The following is a 10,974-nucleotide window of genomic DNA, read 5'->3' as shown; positions in this document are numbered from 1 at the left end:
CAGTTTGGTTTAAAATGCATTTCAGTGTTATTGATGTCCGTTTGGGATTCCGAGACTGGGAGTACCTCCGTATGGTGATTCTGGATTTGGGAGCGCGATCGGAAGTGAATTCGGATGTCCGGAGGTCATTTTGAAGTCATTTGGCTAAATATAAAAATTTGAAGGTTTTTGAGAAAATTCGACCGGAAGTGGAAATTTTGATATCGGGGTCGGAATGCGGTTCCGAAAGATGGGGCAAGTCCGTAATGTCGAATGTGACTTGTGTGCAAAATTTGAAGTCATTCCGGAATGATTTTGGTAAGGTTTGAGACACTTAGTCTCTTTTAAGGAGGTTTAAGTTGGAAAAGTCAACCGAACGTTGACTTATGTGTTAGACGGATTGGATTTGAATTTCGATGATTCAGTTAGCTTTGGGGGATGATTTGTGACTTAGGAGTGTGATCAGAAGTAATTTTGGAGGTCCGGTGTAGAATTAGGCTTGAATTGGCGAAGTTAGTATTTTGGCGAATTCCGGTTGATAGGTGAGATTTTGATCCGGGAGTCGGAATGGAATTCCGAGAATTACTGTAGATTTGTTATGTCATTTTTGATGTGTGTGCAAAATTTCAGGTCATTCGGACATCGTTTGGTCGGGTTTTTGATCGAAAGTGTATTTTCAGAAGTTTTTGGAAACTTAGGCTTGAATTCGATGAGTTTTGGGTAATTTGATGTTGTTTGAGGTGTTTTGATGATTTGACCAGGTTTTAATGATGTTATGAATTATGTTGGCATTTTTGGTCAGGGTCTCATGAGGCTCGGATAAGTTTTGCAAGAGTTTTTGGAAGATTTTTGCCGTTTTGAGCATAAGCATGTAATGATCCAAGGGTCCATTTTTAGTTTTAGAGATCCAAATTTGATTTCGAGACTTCCAGAATTTAAATCATGAATTATAGGACTGATCTAAAAATTTTGGTTTAATTTCATCAAGTCGCGATTGGGTTTTTGACGTGAAATGTGAGTTAATTGTTTAACGAGCGAAATGGGTATTGAACTGGACAAACGAGCTCCAAATTGAGTTTCGATTGAAGGGTTGTGTTTGTATTATTATTTGTGACTCATAGGAATAAAAATCGTCTAATTCCGAGTTCGTATGATGGAGTTAGAGCCTTTTTAGTGAAAATAAAAGCTGATGCAATTTCTGCTGCTAAGCTGTCTTTGGACAGCAATGTGCAGTCGTGGAGCGTACTTCGGAGACCTATATCCTTTTATATACATGGAATTTTGAGATAATTCAAAAACAACAGTTGTAGTCCTTCGTATCTAGTTTCCATAAAGCTAAAGAAATCGTAATTTGGACATTTGTAGAGAAAGTTATGATTGATTGAAGATGACTGGTGGAGCAGTTTCTCCAGAAATTTTCTGATTTCATGGAGCCGATTTAGAAGCTCATATCTTGAGATATATAAAGAGTTATATGGTGTACAACCTATCAAATTAAAGATCTTTGAGTCTAGTTTCTAAATCTTCAAACAGTTTGTCATTTGGATATGTATACAAGACGTTATGGGTGTTTAAACAGAAGGTGTCCGACAAGGAACAATTTTAATAGGATGTACAACTTGTGTAGCACAAGTGCAAGGTACAACTCGACGAAGCACGGACAGATTCTTTTAAACACGGATTTGGCTTATTTCTTTCATTTCTTTCATTTGGCTTGGATTATTTTGGAGAGAATTTCAAGGGGGATTTCATCAAGCATCAAAGGTGAGTTGTTTCTACTTATTTCCAAGTTAAATACATGGATTAGAGCTGAAAACTCAAGTAATTTATGGACAAAAATGGTGGTTTAGGGCTTGAAACTTAAGAGAATTAAATGGTGATTTGAGGGGTCAAATGAACTCCGAATTTTGTGAATTTGGTATGTATAGACTCGTGGAGATATAAGGGTCGTATTGATGTAAAAATTTCTGAATTTCGAGACGTGGGCCCGGGGCTCGGGTTTTGCTAATTTCGGGATTTTCGACATTTTTCGAGTCTTTTCGATTGGGTTATATTCCCTTAGCCTATTGTAACGTATTCGTTGTGGTTTTGACTAGATTCGACGCGCGAAGAGGTCGATTTTAGAGGAAAGGGCATTGCGGACTAGTCTACGGCCGGTTAGAGGTGAGTAATAGATGTAAATGTTGTTCTGAGGGTTTGAAATCCCGGACTTTCACATCGTAATGCTATATTGAGGCGTGACACGCACTCCATGACGAGTGCGGGGTCGGATACTATTGGGGATTGTGACTTGGTCCATCCCGTGTGATGTTTATACTATACTGGTGATTGATACACATACTTCATTGATATTACTGGGCTTGATGCCATGTTTGGGGCCTTGTGCTGATTTGTAAAATCTTTCGAAGATTGATATTACTGCTTAGCATGATTTGCATATCATTTAATTTCAGTCCAAGGTTTTAAATGCTGTTTTGCAAACTCAGTCATAATTATAAGTGTTGAAAACTTAAATGATATTTTTAAATGTATTCCGGGCTGGGAACTTCTGTTTTGTAAATGCCCAAGGGGCTTATTATATTATTTTCTGGACTGATTATAAAGTGACTTGAAACAGTGGTAACAATGGCACTGTGTGATATACTTGAAACAGTGGTAACAATGACACTGTGTGATATACTTGAAACAGTGGTAACAATGACACTGTGTGATATACTTGAAATAGTGGTAACAATGACACTGGATGATATACTTGAACAGTGGTAACAATGGCACTGTATGATATAAATTGGTCAGGTAACAATGGCTGACCGGTCAGGTAACAATGACTGACCAAGATATTGCGCTTGGGCTGTAGGAGCCCCTCCGGAGTCTATACACACCCCCAGTGAGCGCCGTCGACGATAAATAAATATGGATGGCTCAGGATGCACGCCGCAGTGGGTACTGGAATGTACCATCATATGCATTGCATTGCATTCATGTATTTGTATTTATACTGGTGTTTAGCTGCTCAGTTCCATATGTTGCTGTATATTCGGATTGTAGCTTACTTTGTGTATTTACTGGATTTTCTTATCTTCGGACTGTAGTTACTTTTATTACTCACTGGGTCGGAGTACTCACTTTACTCCCTGCACCTTGTGTGCAGATCCAGGACAGTCTCAGGCTCAGTAGATCCAGTTGATCAGCAGATCCAGCCTCTGGGAGTATCGAGGTAGCTGCACGGCGTTCGCAGCCATTGATCTTCTCCCTCCTATCTATCTCTTTATTTCCGCATTATCGGACTTTGGATATACCGTGTATTAGGATGATATTCTGTATTCTAGAGGCTCAGATTCGTGACACCGGGTCCTAGTGAGATTATATTGTGTATTTTGTTAAAATCTTCAGTACTTTAATCTTGCTTAATTGATATTTCTTTCCGCTGTTTTTGATAAATTGGGTTAAGTGTTGAATAATGGTCGGGCTTGCCTAGTAGTGTGCTGAGCGCCATCACGATCGGGATTTGGGTCGTGATGCGGCACCTCGACCGGCTCTCCACCTCGGCATACTCCGTCATCTCACTCATCTCTGAACTACACGTGGTCTGATTCCTTTATCGCCAAGGATATGTAGGCAGCTCAGATACCAGAGCTCGGTCACATTCCCCTCTCTCTTAGTTTTAGTCTCTCCAAATAAAGGTCGGGTCAAAAAACCTGTCTAGTCATTCTTTGTCTGAAAATACTTCGTCTTTCCAGTCAAAGAGAGGCAGCTGTAGACATGTGATTTTTTACCCTCCCCAAGATTTTCCATATCTTAGCACGTAAATATTTAGTTTAGGCCTAATATAACTATTTTAACTATTTTTGACTTTTTTACTTTATTTCGTCACAAAAAATGAAAATTACAAAATATTTTAGTTTACGCATTCTTTCATAAATTTAAATAAAAAATATACAAAAATAGTAGCTTATTTTTATTTTTATATATAATCTTGAAAATACAAAATAGCTTCATATTTTAATATAGTTTAGTTCAATTAATTAAAATTAGTTTTATATTTTATATTATAATTGTATATAATTTTAGAAGGAGGAATTAGTTTTGGGTTGGTTTACCCCGTCTTTATGAATCTTGTAGTCCATCTTTTTTAGTCTTTGGCCCAATTCCCTAATTTTCAAGCCCATAACTCCTAAGACCATTACTCTAACCTACCCAAATCCCTTACCCTTTAATAAAACCTAGATATAGAAGGATGGGGAGGAGATTTTTTAGATCGCGAATACCCAAAAAATAGTGCAGCTTCCCCTTTGCTTTCTTTTTCGCTCCTCATCTTCCACGGAGAGGTACAAAATCTTCCATCATTTTATAAAACCGTAGACCTAAGACCAACAGCAGATCTCCCTCACCTCTCTCTTACATGAAGAACATACACCAATACACAAAAGAGAATGGAACTAGCACAAAACGAAAAATGGGAAATCGAAAAGGGAACTAAGTTTGGTTTTGGTCTCCGTACTTCTCTTATCTGCTTTGTCATTTTAGGTCTTTGATAAGAAATGCAGTCCAATTTTATTTCAAACTCGAAAAATACATAAATATATTTCAGTTTTCGTTTGCGGTTTTCAATCCTGGGGTTTAGTTGAAATTTAAGGTTGGTTTGTTGTATACGGTTTCAAGTTTGCTGTCCGATTGCTGTGTTCGAGGTTGCCGCTGAGCTTTCGAGTCGCCGATTCTGTTCGAGTTTTTTCCGGTGTAGTTGTGGCGGTTGTTTAAGTTTGATTGTCGATTCGTGTTCAAGCTTTGTACGCGGTTGGAATTTCTGTCAAGTAAACATATGGTTTCGATTATTAAGGTTCGTCTCCATTTTGTTTCTACTATTTTTTGAATAGCCTGAAATCTATATATTTGTTATTATGTTGCCTTCATTAATTGTTAAGTCAATACCTGATTCGAGTGTTCATCAATTTCTGATATTGGTTAGATACTACTGTGCTTGAGAGCTTCTGTTTATATAACTTGGTTAAGAAATTTAGGAGATGGTGTTGTTTCCTTCTAGCAGCTCAAAACATCTTCAGTGGCCAAATATCACGTCTTACTTTTCATTTCCATTTAATTAAAGTAAGTCAATTAATCATTTCCCTTTTTTTCAAAGAGAAAGAACAAAATAAAGAGATTTTTTCACATTACAGAAGGAAAATTTTGCCATGCCTTCGATAAGTGGACCTTTTTTTTTGGGATTTTTCTCTAAGTGATGTTTTATTACTATTTGTCGAGCTTCTAGTTTATCTTTAAATCTGGTAATTTCCAGTGTCAAGCTCACGCAATTAATTATGTGAGTATTAGTCTTGAAGAGAAAAGTTGAATAGGCTACTGACTTAGTCCAAATTCTGTTGGGATGGAAAACGAGCTTTCATATCCATTTGTTAATGTCCTTTAGTTTGGGATCCAGTGGACCTTTCATTATCTGATAATAAGCAAAAATGAGTAGAAAAACTAGACAAATATGGGCCAATGTTTACGGGCTTATTGGATAAGATGATATTTTGTTATGCTTCTAGTTTTGTCTTATTAGCTTTATTTATAACTAATTAATTTTGTCTTGTTCTTGTTAGTCATGTGTGTTTTATAATTTGATCTCAAATTCGAAGTATCGATCGATGGTAATTAGAATGAAAGAATTTTGGGGGTTTGGAGTTACATTGGGTTTGGGATCATTAGTCAGTTGATTTCTTCTAAAATAATTTTTATCTATAAATTCGTGATATTTGCAATAATCTCAACTTAGGAATTGAGCAAATTATGAAAACCCACAGTTTGCTTTAGGCTCAATTTTGACTAGTATTGTGATTATGTATATGTTCGCGTAACATAATTGCAAATTTAATTCTAAAAATGACTCGAGGGATGCGTTCGCGCAACTTCAACCAAACTCTTCTTAAATAAATAAACAAAGCGTTATTAATTGTGGACACGTCTGCGTGACATAATTTTTGACGCGCCAAACAAAAGGGTATACGTACGCGTAACTCAATTCTTTAATTGCGAATAATCAATGATTTAAAAGCGGTAGAAAGATAATTTCACATAGGTTCTAAAACAAGTAATTAAACAATTTTAATAAGCCAAGTATGATCAAAGCGACCGTGCTAGAACCACGGAACTCGGGAATGCCTAACACCTTCTCCCGGGTTAACAGAATTCCTTACCCGGATTTTTGTGTTCGCAGATCGTAAATAGAGTCAACTTTCCTCGATTCGGGATTTTAAACCAGTGAATTGGGACACCATAAAATTATCCCAACTGGCGACTCTAAATCTGTAAATAAACAAATCCCGTTTCGATTGTCCTTTAATTGGAAAAACTCTCTTATATTTATACCCATTATGGGTTTGAAGGAAAAAGGAGGTGTGACACAGTCTATCACCAATAATATGCAAGATATCAAAAGCATGCCTTAGGTGTAAAAACTAGTAGAACCTCATTGTCGACTGTCGAGGAACTTTTTATGCCGTATTATAAGTTTCCTTTTCTTACAGTTCCTGGGCTAATTTACCTTTCCCTATTATTTTTGGTTGAAATCTAACCCTAGGCTCCGCCATTAGTGAGCTCGAGCAAGAGAAATAATAGAGAGAACGTTAGAGAGAGAAAGAAACTAGAAAATGAGAAAATCGTTTCTTATGTTGCTTACTTAGCTGCAAAATGAAATGTACACCCCTTATTATACTAATTAACATAACTAATCATCTACTAACTTCCTTAATTAATCACCTTCTAGAAGAGTACTACATAAATACAGAGATGTACAACTATTTACAACTTCTAATTTCAACATTCCCCCTCAAGTTGAGAATGAAAAAATGTCTTTCATTCCCAACTTAGAGATTAATGTTGCATATTGCTGATGTCCTAGTGCTTTGATCATCCCTCCTTGAATCTTCTCTCGGATGAAATGGCAGTCTATTTCTATGTGTTTTGTTCTTTCATAATACATAGGATTTACAACAATTTGCAATGCTGCTTTATTATCACAAAACAACTTCATGGGCAGCTTTAGATTTACACTCAGCTATTCCAATAGACATTTCAACCACACAACTTCAGCTACTGTGTGTGCCATGCTCCTATACTCAGCTTCAGCTGAGCTTCTAGATACAATATGCTTCTTCTTAGCTTTCCAGGATATGGTTGAAATCCCATGTTTAACACAACATCCAGTAACAGATTTTCTTGGCATAGGACATGATGCCCAATCTGAATCACAGAATGCTTCTATTTCTTCATTGTTGTCACTTGACATTAACAGCCCCAACCCTGGTTGCTTCTTGATGTACCTTACTACATGAATGTTGCTTCACAGTGAGATTTCTTAGGTGCCTGCATAAATTGGCTTAGTGAGTACACTGCATATGAGATATCTGGCCTTGTTATTGTTAGATACAAAAGCTTTCCTATGAGCCTTTAATAATTCCCACTGTCTTCCAGTGATTCATCTCCCTTACTTGTGTCTGTGAAAGTATCAAACTCAGTGCTTATCAGCTTCAAGTTCTACTCCATTGTTGTCTCTTTAGGCTTAGAACTTGCCAAACCTGCATCAGAAATCATCTCTAATACATATTTTCTTTGAGTCATAAGAATTCCCTCTTTTGCTCTAGCAAATTCTATGCCTAAGAAATATCTGACTTCTCCAAGTTCTTTTATTTTGAAGTGTTGATGCAGAGACTTTTGTGCATTTTTAATTTCCTTTAGATCATCTACATAGACCAAAATCAAAACAAATGTGTTATCCACATTTCTAGTAAACAAAAAATAGTCACGCTTTCTTTGTTTAAAACCAGATGAAGACAAGGCTTGAGATAGCTTCACATTCTATTGCCTAGAAGCCTGCTTAAGCCCATAAGATTTAAGTAGCCTACAATCCTTATACTCCCCCTAGCTACTAAATCCTTGGGAAAAATTCATGTAAACTTACTCTTCAAGATCTCCATTCAGAAAAGCATTCTAAACATCCATTTGAAAGATAGGGCAGTGCTTGTGTTACACCCCTCAATATTACGTCAATATTATGTCCCGCAGTATTATACTACGACAATGTTATGCTCTGCGGTAATATGTTACGATGATGTTACCCTCTGCAGTAATATATTATGATGATGTTATGTCCTGCAGTAATAAATTACGACAGTGCTGCACCCTGTAGTATTACATTACGGTGATATTGCGCTTCGCAGTAATAAGTTACGACAGTGTTGCACCCAGCAGTATTGTACGTTGAATTTGTCGTAAGGTAATTGACATCAGTCCAAGGAAAAGATTATTTGGCGATTATTAGGATTATGTTATTTCACAAGTGATTAGTAAATTTATGAAGGTGAAAGGGGGAGCAAGTCAAAGAAAACGAATTTTGCCAAAGTTTGGCATTTTGGGATAAAATACGGCCCGAGCTAAAATACCCGATAATTATGAACTAGTACGATACATGGTACCATACAAGTTACCACATGGTCTTGATAAAGAGGTGTATAAGGTATGCGAAAAGTGAGTAATATTTTAAGTAAGTGGGAATAATTCTCAATTTTACGGGTAATTGATTAATTACCGGGTAATGGGACAATACCTAATTAATTTCAATTATCCAAAAAACGTGGCAGCCCCTATGCTAATTAAAGTGACTCACTACTTTGATGGAAATGTTGCCATATTAAGTAACAAACACATGTTTGGCTTTTCTACACACATGAAACTTACGTTACTATTTGAATTAGTAACAATTTATCTTTCCATTGACACATGTATTACCTGTAGAACAACGGGCTTCAACCTTTTCTTTCCATCATGGCTTTCACTTCATTCCACAAATTTTCATTGTTCTTTCTTCATTTGTGTTTTAGTTTTGTTCAACATTCTCACCTCCTTGTTCCTTGATGTTTTGTTTGTATTCTTCTATCCCCTATCTCGTTGCTGTAGTCGTACAGTGATTGGCAATAAAGATATTCATTCCTGAATATCTCATTATCTCCTATAAACTTTAATTTTTCCATTGCTTCCTGAATTCCCAAGAATATCATACGGATTTTTTCCTACTCCGATCTTGCCGATACGTGTTGTCGCTATTTCCGTGTGTTAAAAGATTGTCAAGAAAATCGGCTCAGGTATGTTAAGGCTACCCCTTCTTTCTTTTGGCTTGATCCATACCATACGAACGAAACGTGCAAATAAACAAATTCCATGAATGACTCTATTTATAGAAGTATTAGAGATATCTATATTCTTGAATTTCCGTGTGTCATAATATTTTATCATCTTTTCATGGGTCTCAGAAAAATATGAAAGTTGAGAAAAAAAAAGTTTACTTTATGATATTGCTCAAAGACAAAATGGTCTTATGAAATTCTGAAAGATTTTATTAATGTACTTTTCATGCTTTGCATTCATGTGCATTGACCCATGACCAGATAGTGTTATATAAACGTGTATATGTAAATATATGTAAATGGGATATGGGAAAAGGTTACGGCATTATATACGCACCACCACCTGATCAACCGATATATGATGATGATGTTGCCAACAGTGGCTGAAATATGATTCAAACGGTGTTATATACGCGTATATATGTATGTATATATATGTATATGGGATATGGGAAAGGTTATGGCATTATATACGCGCCACCACCTGATCAGCTGGTATACGATGATGATTTTATCCATAGTGGCCGATATGATATGATGGGATGCCCTCAGAGGCTGATGATGTTATGAAACATATACCTATGCACGACATGACATTCATACGCATATGCATGATGCTAAAAGTAATTTATGATTTACAAGTTATTTAGACTTATAGGTTGATTCATGTACTCTATATTTTTTCCGTGTCTCTTATGTTTTTATTTAAGTGCCTCACATACTAGGTACATTATTCGTACTGACATCCCTTTTGCCTGGAGACGCTGCGTTTCATGCACGTAGGTCCCGATAGACAGGTTGAGATCCCTCCAAGTAGGCTATCAGCTCAGCGGAAGATGTTGGTGTGCTTCATTTGCGTCAGAGTTGCTCGTTTGGTTAGTATGATTTAGACGTGTATTGTTTAGAAAGGCGGGACTCTATCCCGACCTTTATGACATTTATGTACTATTAGAGGCTTGTAGACATATGTCGTGTATATAAAAGATTGTACGGCCTAGTCGGCCTATGTTTTGAGTTTATAGAGGATCATGTTTGCCTATTAGGCCCGTATGTCACTTACCTATGATGATATAATAAGAAAGATACGTTATGTTGGTATTCGGTTGAGTAAAGTACCGGGTGCCTATCGCGGCCCATCGGTTTGGGTCGTGACAAAAGTGGTATCAGAGCAGTTCTGTCTTAGGGAGTCTACAAGCTGTGTCTAGTAGAGTCTTGTTTATGGGTGTGTTGTACACCACACTTATAAGTAGGAGGCTACAGGGCATTTAGGACTATCACTCTTTTTTCTTACTCTAGATCATATGGTAGAGCTCACTTATAAGAATTCAACTCCCGAACTTCTATTCGTAATAAGACGATGCTTACAATTAGAAAGACGATCGATAAGAGATATAGCTGTGGAATTGTTGATTAGAGGAACTCGATTTTGCATCTTGCTTATGATAAGTAAATGTGAGGTTTTTAGCGAATCATGAGTTTATTGAAAGGTGTAAGATCCCTAATAAGAAGCCTTAAGGAATGAATCTCTATCCACATTTATGGTGAAAGACAAAGAGAGATTAAGAAGATAAATAAAAATTTCAACAAGTAAAGGAAGCAAGATGAAGAAGGGTACGAGGCACCCAGTTAATGAAGATTATCAGTATTACAGTTCCAGCAGAAAAATATAAGCATTGTGAGTTACCCTCAATAGTAAGAAAGGTATGTATAATTGGCCACACACATCTCAGTTATACCATATTGGGGGCTAACAGGTGTAGATTAAGAAGAGGATGGGATGTCACGATCCGGATGGGGTTAGAGTGGCCCAAAATAGTGA

The 10,974-nt window shown here is 36.7% G+C and overlaps 1 long non-coding RNA gene across 1 annotated transcript; it reads left to right on the top strand.

Annotated features, from left to right (window-relative positions):
* The first annotated feature begins 4,196 nt into the window (after positions 1-4,196).
* On the top strand, positions 4,197-10,253 carry LOC142179559 (uncharacterized). The gene is made up of 2 exons (XR_012708060.1): positions 4,197-4,816; positions 9,917-10,253. It is a non-coding gene; the product is annotated as an uncharacterized LOC142179559 (long non-coding RNA).
* Positions 10,254-10,974: the final 721 nt, after the last annotated feature.

Source organism: Nicotiana tabacum, chromosome 3, assembly GCF_000715075.1.
Source record: "Nicotiana tabacum cultivar K326 chromosome 3, ASM71507v2, whole genome shotgun sequence".
Taxonomy (NCBI): Eukaryota; Viridiplantae; Streptophyta; class Magnoliopsida; order Solanales; family Solanaceae; genus Nicotiana; species Nicotiana tabacum.
The sequence above is the reverse complement of the archived record's forward strand: the minus strand, read 5'-3'. Positions and strand labels throughout refer to the sequence as shown.